This window comes from Rattus norvegicus, chromosome 19, assembly GCF_036323735.1.
Source record: "Rattus norvegicus strain BN/NHsdMcwi chromosome 19, GRCr8, whole genome shotgun sequence".
NCBI classification, from domain to species: Eukaryota; Metazoa; Chordata; class Mammalia; order Rodentia; family Muridae; genus Rattus; species Rattus norvegicus.
In genome coordinates this window covers 67,715,177-67,739,634 of record NC_086037.1, presented here as the reverse complement: position 1 = coordinate 67,739,634, position 24,458 = coordinate 67,715,177, and the positions used below count along the sequence as shown (strand labels likewise).

The window sequence follows — 24,458 nt, the reverse complement described above, 5'->3', positions numbered from 1 at the left end:
TTCAGTATCTCCTTGCTGCAGCATCCTGGAAGGGGGCTCAGCCCCTCCCCCAAGTCCTTTGCACTTGCAGCTTAATGAGCACAAGCTGCTGAGGGCGCCTGGGTCACACCTTCGCACTTGACTGAAGCACAGCCCAGAACTGGCTGGCACTGAGTTTGCTCACGAGGGGAGCTTCCGCAAGCTGTGAACGAATCACCTTCTGCAGGCGGAGGCTGCACCAGTGTCCTGGTGAGGCCCAGGCCTGGGAGCACTGACACCACCTTGTACCTGGTGACTAAGAGAAGAGATTATGATGGTCTCTGACCCTCCGCTGGGTTTCTGTGTGCAGGCTGGTCCAGCGTAGACAGAACAGGGCTGACCTGAATCTATAGCTAGACACTGACAGAGGTTATATACATTCGGGGAGGTTATGAAAGGCACCCTAGCCTTCTGGTTCCCTTGATTGATCTTGTGTCTAGAGAAACCAGCTTCCTCAGAGCGAAGACTCAGGAACAGCCTGTGGAGGGTCCGCCTGAAGAAAATGGAGGCTTCTATCCACAATCCCATGAAGAGTGTACTGGCCAGCAAATCCCACAGTACCTGTGGAGGCTGGAGGGCACTTGTGGGAGGCCTGATTATACCCTTCTATGTTTTTTTAAAACATATTTATTTGCTGCTCTTTTATGTGCATTGGTGATTTGACTGCATGTATGTCTGTGCGAGTGTGTCAGATCCCCTGGAACAGGAGTTACAGACTGTTGTTGATAAAAAAAATAAAATGCTGTCTTTTACCCCCACTAGATCCAACACCGCAGTGCCCCAAGATATCTGGGAGATATCTTGCCAGAAACACACATCCCAGCTCCGTGGTGGCCTGAAAGACCCCCCAGAGCGGGGAGACCCTCACTCAAGTCTCGGGATGATGCGACCCCCCCAAGCACTCACCTGAGACCGTCCTTGCTGTAATAAACATGAGGTTTATTGATAGGAACCAGTGCACTGGGGTCGAGACTCATATCCCACGCAGGGGCAGTGGAGTTCGTCCCCGAAAGACTGGGAGAAAGGGTATTTAAAGGGAGAAACCACAACCCGAGGGGGCAGGGATGGTGTCATTGGAAAGTGTCGAGAATACTAATGAAAAATCACAAGGAGGAGCTTCCTGTTTCTCAAGATTGTTAAACTTTATGGTCCACCAGTTCCTGGGAGGAGCTTCCTGTTTCTCAAGATTATTCTCTAAGATTTTAATCTAACTTTATGGTCAGCTAGTACAGGTAGAGGGCAGGGTCTGGAATTTGAGGTATTTGGGGCTTTTTTAAACTTCTGACTTCTTAGCTGCATTTTTTATTCTTTCAGGCCCAGTGTCTCCAGCTGCCACATACTCTCTTAAACTTAAATGGCCACATGAAAGGACACACAACACAATAACCTCTGATCCAATCGATAAGATATAATTGCCCACCTAAACATACAAAGCCCTGTATGCATCCATCCCTTAAGAACATCCATAACAACCTGTAAACACACAGAGTGGAATCTTAACGTCCGCCTCCATGTTCTCTCCACAGCTTCTCTGCCTTCCCATTCCAGTCTCCTCCTGTTCCCTCAAACTTTTCTCCCGACTATCCTTCCTTCTCATCCAACAACAGGCCTCATTCTATCTTGTACCTACCTTCACCTGTCTGACAATCCTACAACAGACAGTTGTGTATGTGGGTGCTAGGAACTGAACTGGGGTCCTCTAGAAGAGCAGGCAACGCTCAACTGCTAAGCTTTCTCCTCAGCTCCCTATTCTGGATTCTTGATGTTCGTGATTGTGTAAGACAACAATTGTTATTTTTCACTCATAAAGTTTTTTCGAGATATGGTCTGATATATTTCAGGTTGGCCTCAAACTCATGTAGCCAAAGGTAAGGATGATCTTGGACTCCTGCTCCTTCTGCCTCTGTTGCTCAAGGTCTGGGACCAGGGCTTCCTGCAGGATGGGTAAGGCCTTTACCTACTGAGCCATATCCCTAACCCAACAGAGGAGTAAGGCCCCGCTTCCTGCCATCAGTGAGGGGACGTGGGAGGGGCGGGTGAGCTTCTCAGACCCTCAGTCCCTCAGCCCCTCATCTATAGGAGAGAAGGCCATTTCTGCCATGGGTTATAAAAATCAAATAAAGAATCCCATGTAGGACACAGTGCCAGGAGAGCAGCAAACATTGGACACAGGCACCATTCTGTCACAAACCATCTATATAAGTTTATATCACAGAGCAGTGAGGGCTCAGATGTTCTGGTTCATGAACCAGGCTTTCAAAAAGGTTGTATGTGAAAAACAGTGGTTGTGTTGTTTCCCAAAAGGCCAGCAGTATAGGGTCCTGGGGAGTCGGGAGGACCATCATGCTTGGCAAAAGGCATGGCAAGGACAAGGTCTCTCGGTCATGTGGCATGGAAACCAAGGTGCTCAGCTGAGGCTGCCTGGAGGGTGCACATGAAGGGAGGCTGTGCGTTTGTGGGGGTCAGAGGAGAGTTCTAGAGTTAAAGAGATGACGAATTAAGTGGAAGTGTCAGGCCTGCTGGAGAGCTCAGAACCATCTGGTTCTGTAGCCGGTGGCCAAGCCACATGACACCGTGGTATCTTCTATTCTTCGTGGACCATTGCTAATCCTCAGCACGTTGAGGGGATCATCGCGCCGTGAGCGGCCGGAATAGGAAGGGCCCAGGGTCTAAAACCCGCAGTGTCTACCGAATGTGAACTTGCTCACACCCTCGTGAGGCCGAGAATTTTGGTATTGGGTGTTTGGCACAGGGCTCCTAAAACACTGCCAGTGTCCTGGGAAATGGGGGCTCAGAGAAAACGTCTGCTTTGAGTTTTTCAGTGGCTCCTCAACTGGTCATAGAAATTAAAGATTAGAATTTCTCTCCCCCAAGCAGGTCACAGAAGCTCAACTCCCCAAGAAGTATTATCTGACTAGACAAGCCTGACTGAGTAGCCCCACCTGGCCCACAGGCGTTAGGCTGTGCCCCTCACACCCTCTGCCCAGCCACACCTCCACACATGTCCATGCACAGTCATGCTCAGACTGTGATGTCTGCAGGAAAGCCAACGAGGAGAGGAGAGCAGAGGAGAGGAGAGGAGAGGAGAGGAGAGGAGAGGAGAGGAGAGGAGAGTCTGTGGGTGACTGAGCACCCCGTTCTGTCAGGAGCTCCTGCTTTTGGAACACTGCCAGACCTTTCCTATTTCCTTTGTCTGGCTGTCCTCTTATCCTGAATTTACTTCCTTTTAAATAAACCAGTAAGCATTTTCTTGAGTTCTATAAGTTACTCAGCAAATAGACCGAATTATCTAACCGGGACCTGGATTTAAAGCCAGTCAGAAGTCCAAACCATGACCTTTGCTTGTTTTGACCTCATCCATTTTGGGTTCAAAGCTCTCCCACAGAGCTGCTCTGTTTCTATCCACGGCTAGCCCGCACAGGCCCTCTGTCCGTGTAGAACACCTAACTTGTGCAGTCTTCTCTGCCCATGTTGACACTTCATCTACACATCCCCTCTGTCCACATCATCTATGCTTCCTCTCCGCAGCCCTGTTGTCTGGCCTTGGGGAAGGTTCTGGGCACGTCCTCAAAGTTCCAGAAGTGCACAGTGGGCCTGACTCTGTATTTACTCCAGTAGACACAGCACATGGCATTGCCGAGAGCACACGGCTGGCCTTTTCTGGGGTGTGAGTAAACAAAGATGGCCCACAGGGCCATGTAGTAGACAGGGTGCTGTGTGGGACTGCCTTGAGATCAGAGACCCTGGCAGGGACATCTTGAGACCCCAATCCTGCCAGAACTCTTTCCCATGAAGCCACAATGCCAGGCCTCGCAGGGCAAAAGAATGTCCAAGTGCCACACATGTGGCTTCCCTGCAGCTGACACCAGCTTGGCGTGGGCGCTCCCGGGGACTGGCTCCTTCCACATGGCACAGCATCACATCTGCCAGCTTGGCGAAGCAGCTGCGAGAGGCGCCCCTGCCTGCCCCTTGAGGTGCCAGTTGGGAGGCAGCAACTCTCTTCTGCAGACTACCTGTGGCTGGGGATATATTTCCTGGCGACTGAAAATTTGATTTGTTTCCAAATCCTCCATCCGCTTCCCACCTGTCATGTCTCCTGCTACACTCCTCCTCTGCCTTCAGTCAGCAGCCGCAGCCCCCTCCAATCTCAGCACAGCCCGTGTGCCTCCCATCAGCAGTGCCAGGCGGCAGGCACCACCTACGCCATCTGAGCAGTCTTCCTGTCACAGATGCCAAGCTGGCGCAGATGTAGCACTGTCAGTGCCACAAGCCGAGGTCCAGGGGTCCCTGAGCTCTAGAATTGACCTCCAGAGATAGGAGTATCTATCTGAAGCACACCCTCCCCCCCCTCAGAAACTGAGAAAAATGAAGTCCAGGCTTCATGCTGCCCCTGATGCATGACCGGTAACCATATGATACAGCAAGGCTCTGCATGAGCTGAGGGAACTGTATGTGAATGGGGAGATCTGTTGAGGCTAAGGTCTCAACAGGAGCTCTGAGCGGACCATGCATGGGAACTCAACCCTTCAGCCGGACGGAGAAGCTGCAACGTAGCTTAGAGGTTTACAGTTATCAAATTTCCCAGGTGCTCTCTTATCTGAATTGCTGTTTCTGGCCTCCTGAGCATCCTGACTCTGCAGAGGGCCCCAGGGATGAGGCCTATTCATGCGGAGAACCTGAATTTCATGCTCTGGGATAAGGAGATGGATGCTCCTTCTAAGGAGGCGGTGCTCCTTCTAAGGAGGTGGGTGCTCCCTCTAAGGAGGTAGGTGCTCCCTCTAAGGAGGTGGGTGCTCCTTCATTTTCCCTATCCCGCTGTGTGGGAGGTGGGAGGGAGGAAGGCCCTTGATTTAGATGGATTGAGAAGGGACCAAGGAGGGACACAGGACCCTGTGAAGGTGGTTAGGCCTTTGAAACCGTATCTTCTGGGAAGAGTCGGGAGTCAGGAGGGGCTGGGACTCAGCCCTAGAGGAGACCTAGAGACCTGGCTCCTGAGAGTGACCTGACAGACCCAGGTCCCTGAGGCTGACACCCAGGTAAGGCCAATCGGTTGCTACAATGGGAAGAAGTGTGGGACTGTAGGGGCAGAGGAAGCAAAGCCTCAAAAAGAAGAAATAACAAATGTTTAGAAATAAAATTATGGGGGTTGGGGATTTAGCTCAGCGGTAGAGCGCTTGCCTAGCAAGTACAAGGCCCTGGGTTCGGTCCTCAGCTCCGAAAAAAAAAAATTATGTGGGGAGCATGGGGCGGGGGTGGGGTGGGGTGTCCTTTCAGACCCGCAGTGACCAGCAGCTAGGGACATCCCACTGTGGGTGGCCAGGAAGTTAGCACAGGGGCCTTCAGGAGGCACAAAGCCTTTGATCTACTCGTCACAGAGGAAAGGGAGGCCTAAAGACCTGATGTTGCCCCCTCAGTGCTGGGCCCTGGGGTCTCTTCGAGCTTACGGCTCCCAGCATTCTGGAGCGGGCTTGTGCCAGTCTACAGCGCAGAAGGCACTGGCCAGAGTGTGCCCTCTGTGCATTCTGCTGAGCCCTTCTGTGCCCCAGTCTCCCCTCCTGCACATCTCGGGGTCCTTCCTACACAGTGTGGCTTCCAAGACCCTGCCCTCGAACAGAAGCCAATGTCCATGGGAAGCCTGCACTTGACAGGGAGGACGGCCTGACAGACGCGGTGCCTTGTGCTTCACAAACTGCAAAGCTCAGGCCCAGGAGGACATGCCTGAGGGGTTAGGAAGAGGAAAAGCTTGCAGGACATATTATGGCCAAGGGATGATAACTGGCTAAGGCCCACATCCACAGTGGCATTAACCCTAGACGAGGTTAGACCGGCAAACAGCCACCATTTACTGTCTTCCCATTTAGTGCTAACACTAAGCCATGGGAGCCACACAGAACTGCCCCCACCACCGAACTTCTTACACCCTGCCTGACCTTTCAACCCCCAGCATGATTGCGGGTGTCCTGCTTTTGTCCCTGTCGCTGTGATAAGGACTATGACCAAAACAGGGTAGGGAAGGAAAGGGTCGGCTTCCCTTACACCGAGGGAAGTCAGGGAAGGAGCTCAAGCCAGCAGAGACCGTGGGAGGAGTGCTGCTGACTGGCTTGCTCTGGTTACTTTTCTCGCACAGCTGGGCCCACCAGCCCAAGGATGGTACCACACTGGGCTGAGCCCCCCAATGTCAGTTACCAATTAAGAAAATGCCCCACGGGTATATACACCCACAGGCCAATCAGATACACACCAACCCCTCTCAAGAGGGCCTCATGTACTCCTTTGCCAAAGCCCCAGGGTTAATATTGTCATAGCAGGGGCTTTACCACAGGTGGATTTTGAGAGTAAAAACAGTTAATCCTTTGTATCCCCCCAGATAACCTCAGTGTCCATTCAGGGATCCCACACTGTCCTCTAGAATGAGCCCGGATTGGGGAGGAGGGATGACAAGGACTTAAAGGGACCTGTTGAAGCTTAACCTTTACCTTTGGGGGAAAGGCAATTTCTCTAACACTGAGCAGAGCCAGAGGCACGGCCAGAGGCACAGTCCAGGCCTGTCTGCTGCCGGCAGCACTGAGCAGACGAGTGATAGCCGTGGGGCAGTACTGGCTTGTGTCCCCAGTGCCCAGCTTTCCTACTGCATGTCTGCCAGCCCTCCTGGCCAGACCGAGCCCTGCCAGGGATGGAGTATTGCCAGCTGTGTCTGGCCTTGTGGCCCTGGGGACAAGGGCATATGTGTCTGTGCACAGACACATCACATCCAAAGCGGTCACCGAGCATGTACCTGCCGTCCTGGGAGTTAGGAAGTTCACACAGTAGCATCGTTAGTTTGACCCGGTCAGCTCTGGGGTATCCTGGGGGGCCTGTCTCCTCTGTCCTCAATTGGTTTCAGCTGGGAGACTCTAGGAGACTTTCAAAACAAAACAACAAAGCAAACAAAAAATATTTTTAAGTACCTAAAACATAGGAAAAACATTTCTACTGAAGGAGTCCCTCTGAGGTCAGTCAGCCTGTATTTATTCCCCCACCATGTATTATCCCATTTGAGAGATGGAGAAACTGAGACCCAGAGAGGTCCCCAGCTTTCTCGGAACCCCACAGCAATCCACAGCAGGGCAGGCCAGACCTCTGCACCTGTGCGTCTGTTTAGGAACAGGTGTCTGTGCTGCTCTGCAAATATTTGCTGATGGTGTTGATAACTCGGGCAGCCCTGAGCTCCGTGTGTTCTGGAAAGAACCCCTGATGGTGCCAGCATTGACACCATTGCATCTAAATTGCAGATCTGGAAGCAGTCACGGAGGTGTTTCATTCATGAGTGTATTTTTTAAGTCTGACCTTACTTGAGCAGGATGAAAGCTCTCTGTTCACTGTTCTACCCCACCCCCAACCCAACTTACCTCCCTCTGCTGTTCCTGCTCCTGTCTACAGAGGCAGAACAAGATAGCATGGGGCAGGAGGCAGCCAGCCTCTCCATCTTCCCCTACCCCACCTGGTAGATCCCAAAAGCATTTCCTGGTTTTCAAATCCTCAATGTAATGTACCTGCGTCAGGAGCTCAAGTGGGTGGCCCAGGAAAACACTGTAGTCATTCTCACTGTCAGGCACAAAACCCAAGGGACTTTCCAGAAGGAAGTGTAAATGGCCAGTGGAAGGCAACTTCCAGGAGTTTTGGGCAGGTGGACCTGTGCTTGGAGACCACTTAGGAGCCTATCCGCCTAGGATTTCAGTTTCAGGGAGACCCAGATGCTGGGTCCAGCTACTCCTGGGATCATTTTTCCTTATGTTAAGATATGGGATTGGATGGTTTACATGTATTAGCACATACGTGTGCGTTTAGTCCTCCTCCTCCTCCTCCTTCTCCTCCTCCTCTTCCTCTTCACCCCCCTCCAATATCTTCCAGGAAAGTCCAATACTTGAGTATTCTAAACCTGTAATCAGAACGGCTCAAGTTCTTGGGGACGGGTTAGAGGATTGCTACCCCCAGTGCATGCTGGGACAGGTTCCAGAGCCTCCATCTCCAAGCCCATTTTGAGCAAAGGAACACACATTAGACCCTCCACAGCTCTTCATGGCTCTCTGTCCCCTCATCCCCTGTGAGTTGAGCAGCTCAGTGGCCGTTCAAAGACGCTATGTACAGGGTCCCAGAATAGGATTGGCCAGCTTGGCTATTTCAAAACCCCATGACCTCGGACAGGTGATTCTGAACCTTGTGCTCTTGTTCAAGGTCACTGGCTTCAGGCTAAGGTCCAAATGCCAGCCATCACCCATTCAATAGATAAAGCCCTATTGGCACACAGCCACACCTGCCAAAATCCCAGCGGCCAACCGTGGGCGTGAGGTAGGTGGATGGCTTTGCGCCAGCCTCTGGTGACCACAGTTGTGGTAGTTTACATTTCAAATGTCCTTTATGGGTGCAGGCATTTGGGCTCTTGCTCCCCCGGTGGGTGGAGCTGCTTGGGGGAGGTCTAGGAGCTGTGGCCTTGCTGAAGAAAATAGCTCACTTGGAGGGGGTAGGCTCTGAGGTCCAGAGCTGTGCCCTACTTCTGGTTCACACTCTGCTTCCTGCTCTGTGGCAAAAGACATGATCTCAGCTTCTGCTTTTGCCACCACCATGGGCCCTTATTCCTCTAGAATCAAAAATCAAGACAAAATCCTCTCTCCCTAAATCATGCTTGGTCGTGGTGTTCTGTCACCGTGACAGCAAAGTAACTGAGGCAGGGGGCTTTCCATTTCATCCCCGCAGTCAGGAGCAGTGAGTAGAGGCTGACCAGAGATAGGACCCAGGTGCTGTGTACCCTAGAATGGGGCTGTGTAGGGTTGTGGGCCCAGTGGGCTCTGTAGTAGCCATCTCAGTGCTAATCGATTTCTAACCCGGGACCACACGTCCATTTCTACAAAGCTCTGATGCTGTAACTGAGCTTGTCTCTGCCTCTGGCTTCTGACCAGGAGTGGGTTGATAATGTTGTGGCCACCTCTCCATTCAGAGCTGGGTAAGTGATCTCTGCGTCCTGAGGACACGATTATTAGCACCCTCCCAGGCAAGTCACCATGGTGCAGAAGCTGATCAGGAGGGCAGCGCCCTGCACAATGTGCCTGTTGCCCATCTGATTGGCCATTGCACAGAAAACCCTTTCTGTTTGGCTCAGTCGGTACTTGCCAACAAGTATGATGACCTGAATTGGCTCCCTGGCACGCACAGAATGGAACGAGAGAGTCAATTTCTGCAAACTGTCTTCTGATTGCCACACACACACACACACTAGAGTGCACACACATGGATAAATATTTCTTCAGGGCAAGGGGAGACAGCTCTGTCACCATAGTGGGCTAGGACAGACACCTATGTGTGCCATTATAGAGGGTAGGGGTGGGGGGTCTCAGAGAAGCCAGCTTTCAATGTGTTCAAGATACAGTTTCTCCCTCTCTTTAGCTGACCCTCAGCATCCACCTCAGTTGGAATCTCAAAAAGGACCAACCTCAAGATGAGGAGGGTCCTCTTGGTTGAGGAGCCCATAAGCAAGTACTACAATTTTACCTCTACTCCAGAGTAAAATTTCTAGGGTGTGGTGATGTTTATGTGTAATTCCAGGCAGGAGGACAATACATTTGAGGCTAGCCTGGGCTATGTAGCAAGATGTTGTCTCAAAAAATTCAAGGGGTTGGGGATTTGGCTCAGTGGTAGAGCGCTTGCCTAGGAAGCGCAAGGCCCTGGGTTCGGTCCCCAGCTCCGAAAAAAAGAACCAAAAAAAAAAAAAAAAAATTCAAAAGAAAAAGAAAATAGACTGGCCTCCTTCCCTTGATAATTTTCCGGGTGAACTCAAATACCCTGGCCTGCCACACCCAACGCAGACTGAGCAATTTCACTTCCCGGTCCCCTGGGTGGGTGGCACCCGGCACAGTGGTGGAACATTCCAACACCCACACACTAAACGCTTCTGTTCTGGAACAGTTGTGGTAACCCTCTGCGAACCTGAGGCTTGAGGCCTGAAGCCTGGAAAAAGTCCGGCCTGGCTGGAGCCTGCAGCATGGCCTGGCTGGGGCCTACACTGTGACCTGACTGGGGCCTGCATTGTGGCCTGACTGGGGCCTGCAGCATGGCCTGGCTGGGGCCTACACTGTGGCCTGACTGGGGCCTGTAGCATGGCCTGACTGGGGCCTACACTGTGGCCTGGCTGGGGCCTGCAGCATAGCCTGGCTGGGGCCTACACTGTGGCCTGACTGGGGCCTGCAGCATGGCCTGACTGGGGCCTATGCTGTGGCCTGGCTGGGGCCTACACTGTGGCCTGACTGGGGCCTGCAGCATGGCCTGACTGGGGCCTGCAGCATGGCCTGGCTGGGGCCTGTAGCATGGCCTGGCTGGGGCCTGCACTGTGGCCTGACTGGGGCCTGTAGCATGGCCTGACTGGGGCCTACACTGTGGCCTGTCTGGGGCCTGCACTATGGCCTGACTGGGGCCTGCAGCATGGCCTGACTGGGGCCTACACTGTGGCCTGACTGGGGCCTGCAGCATGGCCTGACTGGGGCCTACACTGTGGCCTGACTGGGGCCTGCAGCATGGCCTGGCTGGGGCCTGCACTGTGGCCTGACTGGGGCCTGCAGCATGGCCTGACTGGGGCCTACACTGTGGCCTGACTGGGGCCTGCAGCATGGCCTGGCTGGGGCCTGCACTGTGGCCTGAATGGGGCCTGCAGCAAGGCCTGGCTGGGGCCTACACTGTGGCCTGACTGGGGGCTGCAACATGGCCTGGCTGGGGCCTGCACTGTGGCCTGACTGGGGCCTGCAGCATGGCCTGACTGGGGCCTACACTGTGGCCTGACTGGGGCCTGCAGCATGGCCTGGCTGGGGCCTGCACTGTGGCCTGAATGGGGCCTGCAGCAAGGCCTGGCTGGGGCCTACACTGTGGCCTGACTGGGGGCTGCAGCATGGCCTGACTGGGGCCTACACTGTGGCCTGGCTGGGGCCTGCACTGTGGCCTGGCTGGGGCCTGCAGCAAGGCCTGGCTGGGGCCTACACTGTGGCCTGGCTGGGGCCTGCACTGTGGCTTGACTGGGGCCTGCAGCAAGGCCTGGCTGGGGCCTACACTGTGGCCTGACTGGGGCTTGCAGCATGGCCTGACTGGGGCCTACACTGTGGCCTGGCTGGGGCCTGCACTATGGCCTGACTGGGGCCTGCAGCATGGCCTGGCTGGGGCCTACACTGTGACCTGACTGGGGCCTGCAGCATGGCCTGACTGGAGCCTACGCTGTGGCCTGGCTGGGGCCTACACTGTGGCCTGACTGGGGCCTGCAGCATGGCCTGGCTGGGACCTACATTGTGGCCTGGCTGGGGCCTACACTGTGGTCTGACTGGGGCCTGCAGCATGGCCTGGCTGGAGCCTACACTGTGGCCTGACTGGGACCTGCAGCAAGGCCTGGCTGGGGCCTACACTGTAGCCTGGCTGGGGTCTGCAGCATGGCCTGGCTGGGGCCTGCACTATGGCCTGACTGGGGCCTGCAGCATGGCCTGGCTGGGGCCTACATTGTGGCCTGACTGGGGCCTACACTGTGGTCTGACTGGGGCCTGCAGCATGGCCTGGCTGGAGCTTACACTGTGGCCTGACTGGGACCTGCAGCAAGGCCTGGCTGGGGCCTGCACTGTAGCCTGGCTGGGGCCTGCACTGTGGCCTTCCTGGGGCCTGCAGTGTGGCCTGGCTGGGGACAGCACCTATGTTGTCATGCATCTGGCTACGGCTGCAGGCCCGGGGTCTTAACCCTTCAGAGGAGGACAAGCTCACAGGCTTCTTGCCTGTCTATGGGGACTATGACTTAGAAACCTATACCAGTCACAGTTCTGTGACACCCTCCTCTTGCACTAGAAAGAACAGGCCTTTCTATTCGTGGGGGTCAAGGAGGGCGCAGATAGTCTAGAAGCAGAGCCGGAGAGGTCTGAGGGAAGTAGAGCCTCTAGCAGGTTGAAGCCTGGGGTGCTTCCAGGAGAGGCCTTAGGAAAACTTCTAGGTGTGAGGCTGGGTTCTGGTCAAGTTTGACAGGGTCCGAGGCAGCCCTGAAGCGGTTGTCCCTGAGGCGGTGTCACAGCACTGTGTTTTGCTCACGGCAGACTTGTGTAGTTGAGAAAGCTAGAACAGCAGAACTCAGTGTTTTCTCCATGAGTGTCTGCTTGCTCCTGGGGGCGTGTGGGGAGGAAGAAGCAGTAGCTGACAGGGTGACTGCCTACCCTGGGAGGGGAATAGGGAGCTGTAACTGTTCTCACTGGCAGGCGAGAGGACTGAGTTTGAGAGAATGCAAGCTGCCGGGGCAGCTGTACCAGGTAGCCATCTTGAGCCCGTGTGTGATGCTCCACTGACTGACTCTTGCCTGATAGGCCCACAGATCTGGTAAATGAGGCAAGGTGCCTTGTGCACGGCAGAGGCCAAGTAGACAGATCTGAGCTGTGCAGACTACAGGATGGGGGACACAGATAGAGCTAGAAAGTGGCCAGGACTCTGAGGCTTAGCACAGGTCCAAGACCCAGATCTTAGTCTGGGCCAAGCTCGGGGACAGTCCTGTGTCCCCTCCTCCCCACTGGACCATTGTCACCTGGGTCAGACTCAGGGCTGATGGATGACCCCCTTCTAATAGACTAACCCTCGGTGACTTGTGTCTCTCATGCCATGTGGCTTTCTGTAAGTTACATGATATAGGATAGGTGGGCAGGGACTACAGGACAGAAGTACAGCTCTGACAAAGCTCAGCTCTTTGTCCCCAAGCCATGACTCTGGGTCCCCCTGGGTGTCTTTACTTGGCCTGGCCTGGCTGGATCATATCTGGGGTCATGGTCCTGTCTTCTTGGTTTGTCTTTTAGTCACTCTCTGGTCTTCTATGGGGACCCTGAGTTTGCCCAGATCCCTCAAACAGAGTTCAGAGGCTGACATCATGTTTTCATAGAGTACCCTCTGGTGTGGAAACCCACAGAGATGTTGCTTGCTGCTCATGACGAAGAGAGAAGAGCTTGAGGCCAAAGCACACAGGACACCTGCTCCCAGGTCTGCACATGGTCACCAAGCTGTCAACTTCTCATACTTCCAGCCCACTCCCACCTGTGTCCCAGCAGACATGGCGTACTCTGACACTTGGTTGGGAATATGATACTTGGGAAAGGTGGGGTGTGACCTCAGAATCCAGGTCAGCACATTCCAAGAGGGGCTTTTTTGAACAGGGGAAACTTCTGGGAAAGAGGGGAGAAGAGAAAGACACCAGAGCTGGGACATACTTAGTCCCCTCAACGCCCAGAGGGCTGGTTCTGAGAGACAGGAACATGCCTGGGGCTACATCACATGAGAAAAACTTTCCCTTTACGGCCAGGGTCCTGCTCTGTTCTGAGACTCTTGTTTAGAAAGAAGAGCATAGGTTCTGGAAATCCATAGCTAGGACTGGCTTCAAGCCACCCTCCCTCTAGCTTGAGAGAAAAGTCAGAGCTGTCTTTAGATGTCTTCAGATAAACCCAGGAAGATCCAGGGGCCCTCTATTTGGATGGGGAAATCTAGTAGCCCTCAGGCCTTTTCTGTATGAACACCCATAGGCGTCCATCTGCTGAACCTCCTGGGCGCCTCTTCCCTCTCTCACCCACCAAGCTCATGCTTCCCCTCTGACACAGCAGACCAGTCTGCCCTTGATTGGCTGTCTGCTGTCCCCAGGGCTTCCTGCTTTCCTGCCTTCTGGAGGACCTCACTGAAGTCACCCACTGCCATCCCTGCCACCCCTGCATCCACAAGGCTCTGATGATGGGAAACCCCAGTGAGGAGCAGCAGCTGGCTCGAGCCACACCCTGTCCATGGCTCTGTGACTCCTGATGTGAAGTGCCCTGAGAACAGCCGCCCTCACAGCCCCAGCACCATTCTCTTTAAGAACAGACCTCAGAAACACGCACGATCTCCCTGAGCTGAGGGCACCTGTGCACTCAAGGCCCCCAAAGGATGTGCTGAATGGCAAAGGTCAAAATCTTGGTCATGGGCCAAGAAAGGTGGGGCTTCTCAAGAGATGTTTTACTTCCTGGTTTTAAAATAATAGAGCATTTCTTCATCCCTTAAACATTCCCCTAAGAGTCACCTGTACTTTATTGTAGGGTAAAGTATCAACCGTGAGGGAGGCACCAGGGGCACAGTGACAAGACCAGACCTCGAGCAAAGGCCATTCTTGATGCTACCAAGTAGGCACGCCCAGGGCTACAGACTGCCACAGCTACACGGTCATGCTGTTTGCCCAGCGTCTTCTGTGGGTAGAGACAGATTACAGAGGTGAGACATCCCGAATGGATACACACTTCAGAGAACGTTCCAGAATGCCTGGAAGGAGGGAGTATCCTAACAGACTCCTGAGGCCTGTCCAGGGCTTCCCTGCTGGGCTGGAGTGTGGGCAGGGGCAACATGGTCGGGCGGGGCTTGGCTCGGCTCTGCAGATCCGATGTGCACAGAGCGGCTGCTCCTCACCAAATCACTGCGGGTTTCAGAAACAGTCCACGTACCTGTAATGTTTAAAGAAGCACAAAGGGGTTGGGGATTTAGCTCAGTGGTGAGCGCTTGCCTAGCAAGTGCAAGACTCTGGGTTTGGTCCCCAGCTCCAAAGGGGGAAAAAAAAAAAGAAGCACAGAAAATCCTGTTAAATCTGTTTAATGGCACAGGAGGAAGCAGTGACACAGTGACAGGTGAGTGCCCTCCCTGAGTAGCTCATCACAAACCCCCATCTCTCCATCTTCCTCTGTGTTCAAACTGTGTTCTCGGAGGTTCCTTTCTTCATCCCTCTAAGGGGAGCAGGGCTCAACCTTCAGACACAGGTCTCCAAGCAGCCCTGGGAAGGCTTAAGGTGCATGTGTGCACATGTGTGAGCATGTCTGTCCATGTGCATGTGGTAAGCGTGTACATGGCATGTGTGTGTGTGTGTGTGTGTGTGTGTGTGTGTGTGGTGTGCATGCATGTAGTGTGTGAGTGGAGTATAGTGTGTGTGCACGCATGGGGTGGGGGCTGACTTGCCACAGCTGGCTTCATTCATCTCTGAGTTTCTGCATCGCCGAGACTGTCCCCCTGCTAAAGGAGACATTGCAGCTTGAAATGAGACTTCACTGATTTATCTCCCCAAACCCTGGATACAATTCTCTGCTACTTCCAATTTATTGTTTAAATAAGTTGATGTGTTTAATGCAATGCTTTAAACGTGACATTTAAACAAACCGATCGATCTCACACGAGTTTTCCTGGGTTACATGTTAGGTTTGCTCTGTCCCTCCAGGAGCATCAGCAGCCTGGGATAGCAGTGGACCATCCGCTTTTCTCCTCCTGCAGCCATTCCCACAGCCTAGATTCCAGTTTGCATTAGACTGGCTTCAGATTCTCGCCATGCCACTGCACAGAGATCCACCTGCCTGTCTCCCGGGCGCTGGGGTGAAAGGTGTGTGTCACCGACCCCTGAGTGACACCACTTTTTTGTCCTTTGTTTTTGGCACCACTTTTTAGTAGCTTAGTTGGGTTGTGGTCGACATGTAACACAGCGCACGAGTTTAAGGTGTGCACCCCAGAGCTAATGAGGTGGTTCAGAGCTGAAAACCGCTTGCTATGCAAGTCCGACGCTCTGAGCTGGATCCCTGCAACCCACAGTGGAAGAAAGAAATGACTACCGAAAGCTATCCTCCGACTTCTCCATGTGCACATGTGTACCCTCCTCTGTCCTTCTCTGTCTGTCTGTCTCTCTCTCTATCAACAACAACAAAACAACAGTAACAACTGAAAAAAAAATCATGTATCAGTTCCAGAGTCTGACTAGTCACAAATCCTTTGCTGCTGTCCAGTCCCTGATAAAGTCACCCTCCGGGATCTTTCTCCTGTCATTCTATCCACTGTCCTACCTGTGCTGGCTACTTTTATATTTACTTTACCCAAGCTAGATTCAGTGACAGAGGAGAAAGCCTCAACTGAGAAAATGCCCCCATAAGAACAGGCTACAGACAAGCCCGCAGGGCACTTTCTTAATTAGTGATCAATGGGGGAGGGCCCAGCCCACTGTGGGCGGTGTCACCCCTGGGCTGGTGGTTCTGGGATCTATAAGAAAGCAGGCTGATTGAGCCACAGGGAGCATGCCAGTAAGCAGCGCCCCTCCATGGCCTCTGCATCAGCTCCTGCCTCCAGGGCTCTTCACTGAACTCCTGCCCTGACTTCCAAATAAACCCTCCCCTTCCTGAGTTGCTTTTGGTCATGGTGCTACTTCACAACGATACTGACCCCAAGTAAGACACTTCCACATGTCACTTTCTCCTATCCAGATGCACACTAACATGTGAGTCTGTCTGCCTGCCCATCTGTGTGTGTGTGTGTGTGTGTGTGTGTGTGTGTGTGTGTGTGTGAATGCATGAGTGTCTGCACTGTGGCAGGTGTGTGGAGGTCAGAGGACCTCAGGTGTCAGCTGTCAGTCAGGTGTCAGTCCTTGCCTTCCCCCCTGTTTGAGGCACTGTCTCTGTGACTCTTTTCTTTCTTTTTTCTTTTTTTTTCTCTTTCTTTTTTTTTTTTTCTATTTTCGGAGCTGGGGACCGAACCCAGGGCCTTGCGCTTGCTAGGCAAGTGCTCTACCACTGAGCTAAATCCCCAACCCCTTCTGTGACTCTTTTCTACTCCATATACCAGGCTCGATAGCCCCTGAGTTGCCAAGGAGTGTCCCATCAGTGTGTCCTGGATTATGGTGCCTCAAAATGTTGAGAAGAGACACCCACCTGTGGCTGTTTGGAACTGTCTTAACTTTAGGATGCTGCTAAGTTCACAAAATCTGTCAGAAATCATTCCCTCCATTTGAATTTCCTGGAGGAGTTTGGGGCAGGGGGGTGTCTGGAGTTCAGAGTTTCCAGAATGTTTGATAGAGTGTGCCAGTGAATGAACCTGGGGTTGGAGACATCCTTGTGAGGGCTCTGAGGGTGATAAATCCAACCTCCAGAATGGTCGTATGAGATGCAGAGAGCCCATTCTGTCTTGGTTGAGACTTGGTGTTTTGTTCTCTGGGGGAATCCTCTCACCTTCTTGGGGTCGTGGAGTGTGTGAGTGGACGTTGACCATGGTGGTCCTCTTCCACCCTTTTCCTGTCTGCAGAAGTTTAACAGTAATAATCTCCTCAGTGAACAGCCATTGCACTGAAATACACAAACAAAGCAAATGTCTTCGAAAAGCTGTGGACAAAAATCAATTATTTCGAGATCGGAGGTGACTAAGATTTACATGCTCCTCTCAAACTTTGACTAGTCAAATTAGCAAAATTTTTTTTTAGAGGAACTGAGAACTATTGTTAATTAGGTTAGGTAAGTAGATCCTAATTTAAACTCTGCACTGGCCCTCAGGAAACACCCTTCATTTCAAATTCCCTCGTAGCAAGTCCTACAACGGTTTGGGTTTTAGGTGCTTTGCAAGTTCTGGAAAATCCCCCAAAGCAGGGTGGGATGACCAAGCCTGGTTTGCCCAGGGCTTGCCCAGTAAGAGTGGCAGAGGGCTCATGTCCTGAATGACCTGATGTGCCTGAATTAATTAGGCCCCCTTTCTCAAACCCCAAAATCAATGGCTAAGAGCCTGCTCCATCCCAGGTTTGGAAGGAAAACACAACCTGCTTGATTATTTTAATAAAAGAAACACAGACTTTTTATTGTTATTATTATTTTTCAGTTTCTTTTTGAGTAAGGGTTTTTCTGTGTAGCTCTGACTGTCCTGGAACTTCGTAGACCAGGCTAGCCTCCAGCTCACAGAGATCTGCCTGCCCCTGCCTCTGCCTCAAGTGTTGGGGTTGAAGGTGTGTGCCCACACCGCCCAGCAGGAAACACTTTAATTACATGCTATTTGGAAAGAACGCATGGGCATCTAGACTTTTTGTCTTGTACAAAATACCCCAAACTGTAGGCCACACAATGTCTCTGTCCCCTGGGGGTGCGGTGGGGGAATACACATGCAGGGTAGGGGTATCCAAGGCCAACATAAAAGTGATAAATGAGGTAAGGCAGGAAGATTCAAGTAAGGTAGAGAGTCTTGACAGTGGCGCTGAAGGATTGCTTGATGAGATGGCAGCCAGCTATGAACTAGGCTAGCACCTCCTCAGAGCGACCCAGAAGAGGAGACCCAGGGACAGGAAACGGGAAAAAACACCAGCCTGAAGCCCTTCCAAACACTGAGGACATGTGACCAAGCCTCCTCCAACGACTTCTAGGGATTGTTCAAATGCACACATATTTGTAGTGAATATAAGAAAACAAAAAGTCACCGAAAATAGAACAAAATGCAAACAAGCCCCGAAACAAAAACAAATACAAATGCTGGTTAAGGACATACTCCACATTGCATACCATGCTTGGGAAACTTGACAATTAGTTCTTCAAAATTACCAAAGAGAACTGATCCTCCAGGCATTTACAAAGATGGGGAAGCCGGGCTGCAGTCTCTTCCAGCAAGGACATCAGAGAGCCCACCATGCAGAAACGAAGCCACAGCAGGAAACAGATACTAGAAATGGAATCTTGTGGGACACATTCCTTCACCCCTCCTTCTCCTCCATCTCCCCCACCCCTCTCTCCTCTTCTCTTTGCCATATAGGAGCTGGGACCAGGAATCCATGGATTCAGGAAAAGAAAGTCCTTTCTTTATTTGCCTTCTGTTCATGTGATAAGCACCAGTACTAAAAGCGACTTGGGGAGAAAGGATCTATTTCAGCTTAATTTGTCATCCAATATGAAGGAAACTCGGGCAGGCACTCAACGTAGAAAGTGAAGGCAAGGGGTTGGGGATTTAGCTCAGTGGTAGAGCGCTTGCCTAGCAAGCGCAAGGCCCTGGGTTCGGTCCCCCGCTCCGAAAAAAAGAAAAAAAAAAAAAAGAATAAAGTGAAGGCAAGAACAGAGACAGAAGCCTTGGCGAACGCTGCCCATTGACTTGCTCCCCGTGGCTAGCACACTCTGCTTTCCTGGACCACCAGCCCAGGGGTGGCCCCGCCCACAGTGGCCTGGACCCTCCCACATCCATCAATCAAGGAAATGCCACACAGACTTCCCTATAGGTGAGTCTGATGGAAGCGGGTCCTCAGCTGAGGTTTCCTTCTTCCCATGTGCTAGACTTGTGCCAGGTTGACAAAAACAAAGCAAAACAAACAACCCCAAAACAAACAAACAAAAAAAAACAAACAAAAAACAAAAAACTTACCAGAACAATTTTCTTTTCACTTTTTCATTTTGAAGGTCTCGAGAGATTGCCTAGGCTGGATCTAAACTCCCTTTGTAGTCTAAGCCGGCCTTAATCTCAATCCTCCTGCCTCAGCTTCCTGAGTAGTTGCAAGGAGAGGCCTGCCTCAGGCCCTGGGAACTTTACAGTGCCATCCCAGAGTCCTATAGGGGAAGAAGATATTTACTTACGGTTTTTAACTTTTGGGTTGACATAACTCCAAACTTACAATTTGGAAGAAGAAGCAGAGAATGGCCCCATTTCCCACCCCGATTCTCCCCGTGTGCGTTACTGTCCTTCCCACCTCCTTCTCCACAGACGGCGCTGTAGGTTAGACTTTAGAGTGACATTCACTTATTTGCGCATGCGCACAGGCACCTAAAATAGCTCTGTGCCGCTCTGGTCCTAACGGGATCCATGCCCATCACCATCAGCTCTCTTAAGAGTCCACCAGCCCAACGGTGTGTGCAGAAACAGGGTCAGCATGGCGCAGAACCGTCCAGAAATCTATAAGCAAAGCTTAAACAGACATGTACCAAATTTTCAGAGGAAGGAATCCCATAGTTTCAGGCAAACCCGGATGGTGGGGCTCCTCAGATGCCAGTCAGGACACCTTTAAAATTAATGTAATGCATGAAGGTAAGGCATTTCTGGTAAGCCATCCAAGGAGTTGCTCTACACAATCCTTCTGAGATGTCCGCATGATTCTGACGTGTTCTCTAGGGTGGGGGAAACTGAGGGCATCCTGGTACACCAGACGAGCCAGTCACAGGAAGGTATGGCATGATTCCACACACTGAGTCCCTAAGAGAACAGCATGGCTCCCAGAGACAGGTGGGACTGGGGTCCTGGATGTTCCAGGTGTGCTTGATCTGGGATCCGGGAAGGTTCTTAGGGGTGACGGTTACACAGTGGTGGTGTGAACGACTTAATGTCACCCTGAACACTTCAGGACAGTATGTTTTATATAATGTGTGATGTGTTACAATGCTGTATTTTGTGTCCCTCCAAGTCCCATGTGTTAAAGGCTCTGTCCCCAGTATTTCCAAGGTGGTAATTGGGAGGTAGAAAACCTTTATGAGACGAGGTCTAGAGGGAGGTCTCTGGGTGATGTGCCTGTGAAAGAGACAGTAGGGCCCAGCCCTTCTGGACTCTGCTGCCTTCATACTGCTACCATGACTCTGACTCACTGCAGGCAAATCTGTCAGGGCCAGGAACCTCCAAAATGGCGGGTCAGAGCAAAACACTTCTCATCAGCCAGCTCTGGGCTGTTTGTTATAGTAACAAAAACTTGACACGTAAGAAAACATTAATGAATTAATGTCTATTTCTCTAATACTCACAATGGACCCCAATAATGTGGTTGGCAGCATTTGCTAGGAAAGTAGAGAGATATAAAATAACCAAGAGCTGGGTGATGGATAGAGGGAGACCTTCTGATGAACGGGAGAGAGGAAACACCGGCAGTGACGTCGAGCTCTTTCTCGTTCCGCAGCAAAGAGAGAAGTCTCTCTCTGGAGGAGAAATCAGATAGGTGGTTCTGGATCATTCCTGACATTAGAGACATTCGAGACAGAGAGAAAAAAAGTGTAGCTGTGCGTGAGATGGGTCCTGCATTGGCTCAGGTGCAGCTGAAACCGGAGAAAGCACCACAGGAAAGGAGCTGGCCTCCTGGTAAGGCAGTGGTTCACAACCTGTGGGTCTCAACCCCTCTGTCTAACCTCTGTCTCCAAACCTATTTACATTACGATTCATTACAGCGACAAAACCGCAGTTATAAAGAAGCCGTGAAATAGTTGCATGGAACTGTACTAAAGGGTCGAAAGCCTTAGGAAGCTCGGGAACCGCTGACCTAAGGCAGCCGAGTGGAAAAACTGAAAGAAACAGTCGTTCCCCATGGCGGAGCTAATTCCTGTCACGCACAAGGGATCCTCACGAGTCAACAGCAAATTAATAACGGCCAATTAGAAAATGAGTGAGAGAGAAAAGACGCAGACTTATTAGGAAGCACTGGACCCACTAGGAGTAGACGGTAACCTGGCTGACCTCGCACCTACCCAGTTTGCCTGTTGGGCAGGTTCATGGCAAATGGAAGATGAATCGAGACAGTCAGGGTTCCTATCCCTGCACAAACCTCATGATCAAGAAGCAAGCTGGGGAGGAAAGGGTTGATTCAGCTTACACTTCCACATTGCTCTTCATCACCAAAGGAAGTCAGGACTGGAACTCAAGCAGGTCAGGAAGCAGGAGCTGATGCAGAGGCCATGGAGGAATGTACTGGCTTGCTTCCCCTGGCTTGCTAAGCTTGCTCTCTTATAGAACCCAAGACCACCAGCCCAGGGATGGCTCCACCCACCATGAGCTGGGCCCTCCCACCCTTGATCACTAATTGAGAAAATGCCTTACAGCTGGGTCTCATGGAGGTATTTCCTCAAGGGAGGCTCCTTTCTCTGCGATGACTCCAGCTTGTGTCAAGTTGACACACAAAACCAGCCAGTTCACAGGGGGACAAATATTTTCATAAAGGAGCATGCAGGCCACACCTGTGGGACACACACACACACACACACACACACACACACACACACACACAGGGCTCGCACACCCATATCATATGTGTCAATCACATGTATGGACTGTCGGCACCGGCCCATCAGTGGCACGTTTTAGGAAGTTATCTTCAGGAAGAGAGTCCACGGACCTACCTTGGAGGTAACTAAATAAGTTGAGGAATAAATGAACAGGCACAAGCTCTGGACCCAGGGCAGACCATGTCAGACGTAAGGCCTGGTTCCGCGTCCCCCACCCCCACTGTCCTGGTTGCTTTGTCAACTTGACATCCTTTAAAGTCGTCTGAGAGTTGGAGCCTCAGTTGAGGAATTGCTTTGGTTACGCTGGCCCTTGGACATGTCTGTGAGCCATTGAGGTAGCGAGGCCCATCCCATTACAAGCAGAGCCATTCTCTGAGCAGGTGGTCCTGGGCTGGGTAAAAAACAAACTGGTCAAGTATGAGCCTATGAACAAGACAGGAAGTGAGCCAGGAAGTGAACCAGGAAGCAGCATTTCTCTGTTCTTCCTATCCTGACTTCCCTCCGAGATACACCATTACCTGGGAGTTGTAAGATAAAATAAACCCTTTCCTCTCCTTGTTATTTTTGGTCATTGTGTCTGTAGCAGGAATGGATTGGAGTGGAGTGGAATGGAATAGAATAGAAAAAAATAGACCAGCCACCATCAGGGGCGGGCCCTCTCTCCTCCACTGTTCTTCGCTGATGTCATCACCTTGATCACTTTTCTGGGAGCCATGTTGGTCCAGGCTTAGGTACGACAGTCCCCTTTAGTGATCCAGGACCCAGTTGGTTCCTTCCCTTTATTCCCCTGGCCCTCAGAACTCCCGTGTCAGGCTGGAAGCACCTTCAGAAGCTGCTGGCTGCAAACTCTAGATGCTCTGGGCTTTGCGGGCTGTTGAGGCCACCATAGGAGTAGTGATCAGGTGAGTCCGGGAATCTTGGAAGGGAGACCTCCCAAGGCAGAGAGAGGCCCCTGTAGGTGATACCCTGAGGTCTGGACAGGAAGCCAGCTTTCTTTCTGTCTCCTGAACTTCAGGGCCAGGGCTGACACCTTTGACCCAGCCTCCTGGAGAAGGCTGAAGCAGTGTGTACCCCACTCTGTGTCCTGTCCCCTCACACTTAGGCTTTCTTGACCACCACCCCAGCAAACTCAGCCCGGGTCTACTTAAAGGTCTGGTGTTCCACTTCAACAGCCCCCAACCCTCCCCACCTCGGGCAAGCGCAGTCACAGGCTCAACTACAGTGCTTCATAGTCTTTGTGCTATTCAAAGGAATAGAACTGCTGGTACCGTAAAGCAAGTTGGGGAGCATGGGGATGCCTTTCCCATTTAGCTCTGCTTGTAGGCAGAGTACACAGTCTCTAGGCTGCCCGGCAGATGGGGCGTGGGTCTTGACTACACAACTGTCACAGAACGGGGAGAACTCCTGGAAGCTGAGAGGCTTGGAGAGCCTGCAGGCATATACTGGGATGTTGGAGATTGGTATCTATTCGAATTAGAGCACCTTTGCTGGACTTAGACTTGGGTGTGGGCATGAACCAGGAGGGGACGGTTCCTGATCTTCATTTTGGGGGTGTTTCAAGGTTGTTTGAAGCTAAGGTTAGGTCAACTACTCCAGAATATAGCACATGACAGGGAAAACTTAAACTCCCCCCCCCCGAAAAAAACCCTCACAACACAATGCCAGACAAACCCAGAACAGTCTGGTTTAAAGTGAAAGAGTTGGGGTGACCTTTGACCTAGTGCCAGCCTGGTCAAACAGACATACATCCCCACCATGGCTAAGGCTTGGAGAAGTCGGTGGAGTAGACCAAAGGCAGGGGCTGCTTGTAGGCTGACCTCACACGGCTGATGCGGCCTGGTGCTATGCGCATCCTTCCTACCTTTGTCACCTCGCAGATCTGGTGAGTGTGGGTAAAGGTGAGGTGGGGGTAGTCATGGGTGGGCGGTCACTCAGGAGGGAAAGAGTCCAGGTCCTTCCTTTCGTTGATCCCCTCTCAGAAGGAGCATCTTTTATGACTGGTCCCAATTCTAGGCTCCAATTCTAAGAGAAAGGGGCAGGGCAAGAGATCACGTGACCGTGAAGCCTGCCATTCAGCAGGTCAAGAGATCACGTGACCGTGGAGTCTGCCATTCAACATCTCACCATCTAGAGGCCCTGCAGAGCCTCGGCCACATCACTTAGAAGCATGTTCCAGCGGGTGTTCTAAACTGAAGTCCTTACTCAAACTGACTAGAAATGCCACGGAGAAGTCCTTGCGGCACTGGGAGAAGGCCTCGCTGCCCTCCTGGGGTAGCCAGCTGGAGTCTGACCACCTTCCTCTTTTCCCTCTTCTGCCCTCAGCCTCGGGCTGGTCTTAGCCCTCGTATCCCCCGGGACGTCTTCTGGCCTTCCCAGACTTAATTAGCTCAAGACCTGAAGGTGCGCCCAAAATATCCATCAATCTCTGTCCTGTAGCTACTAGACGCTTGGCCAGCAAGCAGGCCACGTCCGAGTCCTCAGCATGGGCTCCAGAATTGGTTTCAAAAATCAATATCTTTCCAGGAATGATCCATACCAGGGCCCGGATATGTTCACCGTGGCAGAGGCTAGTTGGGGCGTCCGGCGATATAAAACAATGATGAAAAGGATGGCCAGCCAGGCAGGGTTCAGGACGGCTGAGACCAGAGCATGCTTGGA

The 24,458-nt window shown here is 52.1% G+C and overlaps 2 long non-coding RNA genes across 4 annotated transcripts; one reads left to right on the top strand and one right to left on the bottom strand.

The window, feature by feature from the left end:
* The first annotated feature begins 9,744 nt into the window (after window positions 1-9,744).
* On the top strand, window positions 9,745-16,559 carry LOC120098494 (uncharacterized). The gene is made up of 3 exons (XR_005496729.2): window positions 9,745-13,029; window positions 13,681-14,006; window positions 14,109-16,559. It is a non-coding gene; the product is annotated as an uncharacterized LOC120098494 (long non-coding RNA).
* Window positions 14,070-24,438, bottom strand: LOC100909629 (uncharacterized). 3 transcript variants are annotated; one of them, XR_001842340.3, is made up of 4 exons: window positions 23,662-24,438; window positions 19,192-19,373; window positions 17,037-17,150; window positions 14,070-14,507 (listed from the first exon to the last, which is right to left on the bottom strand). It is a non-coding gene; the product is annotated as an uncharacterized LOC100909629 (long non-coding RNA). The 3 variants fall into 3 exon arrangements; XR_010060506.1 differs by lacking the exon at window positions 23,662-24,438 and having other exon boundaries at window positions 19,192-23,636; XR_005496728.2 differs by lacking the exons at window positions 14,070-14,507; window positions 23,662-24,438 and adding an exon at window positions 14,637-15,066 and having other exon boundaries at window positions 19,192-23,640.
* Window positions 24,439-24,458: the final 20 nt, after the last annotated feature.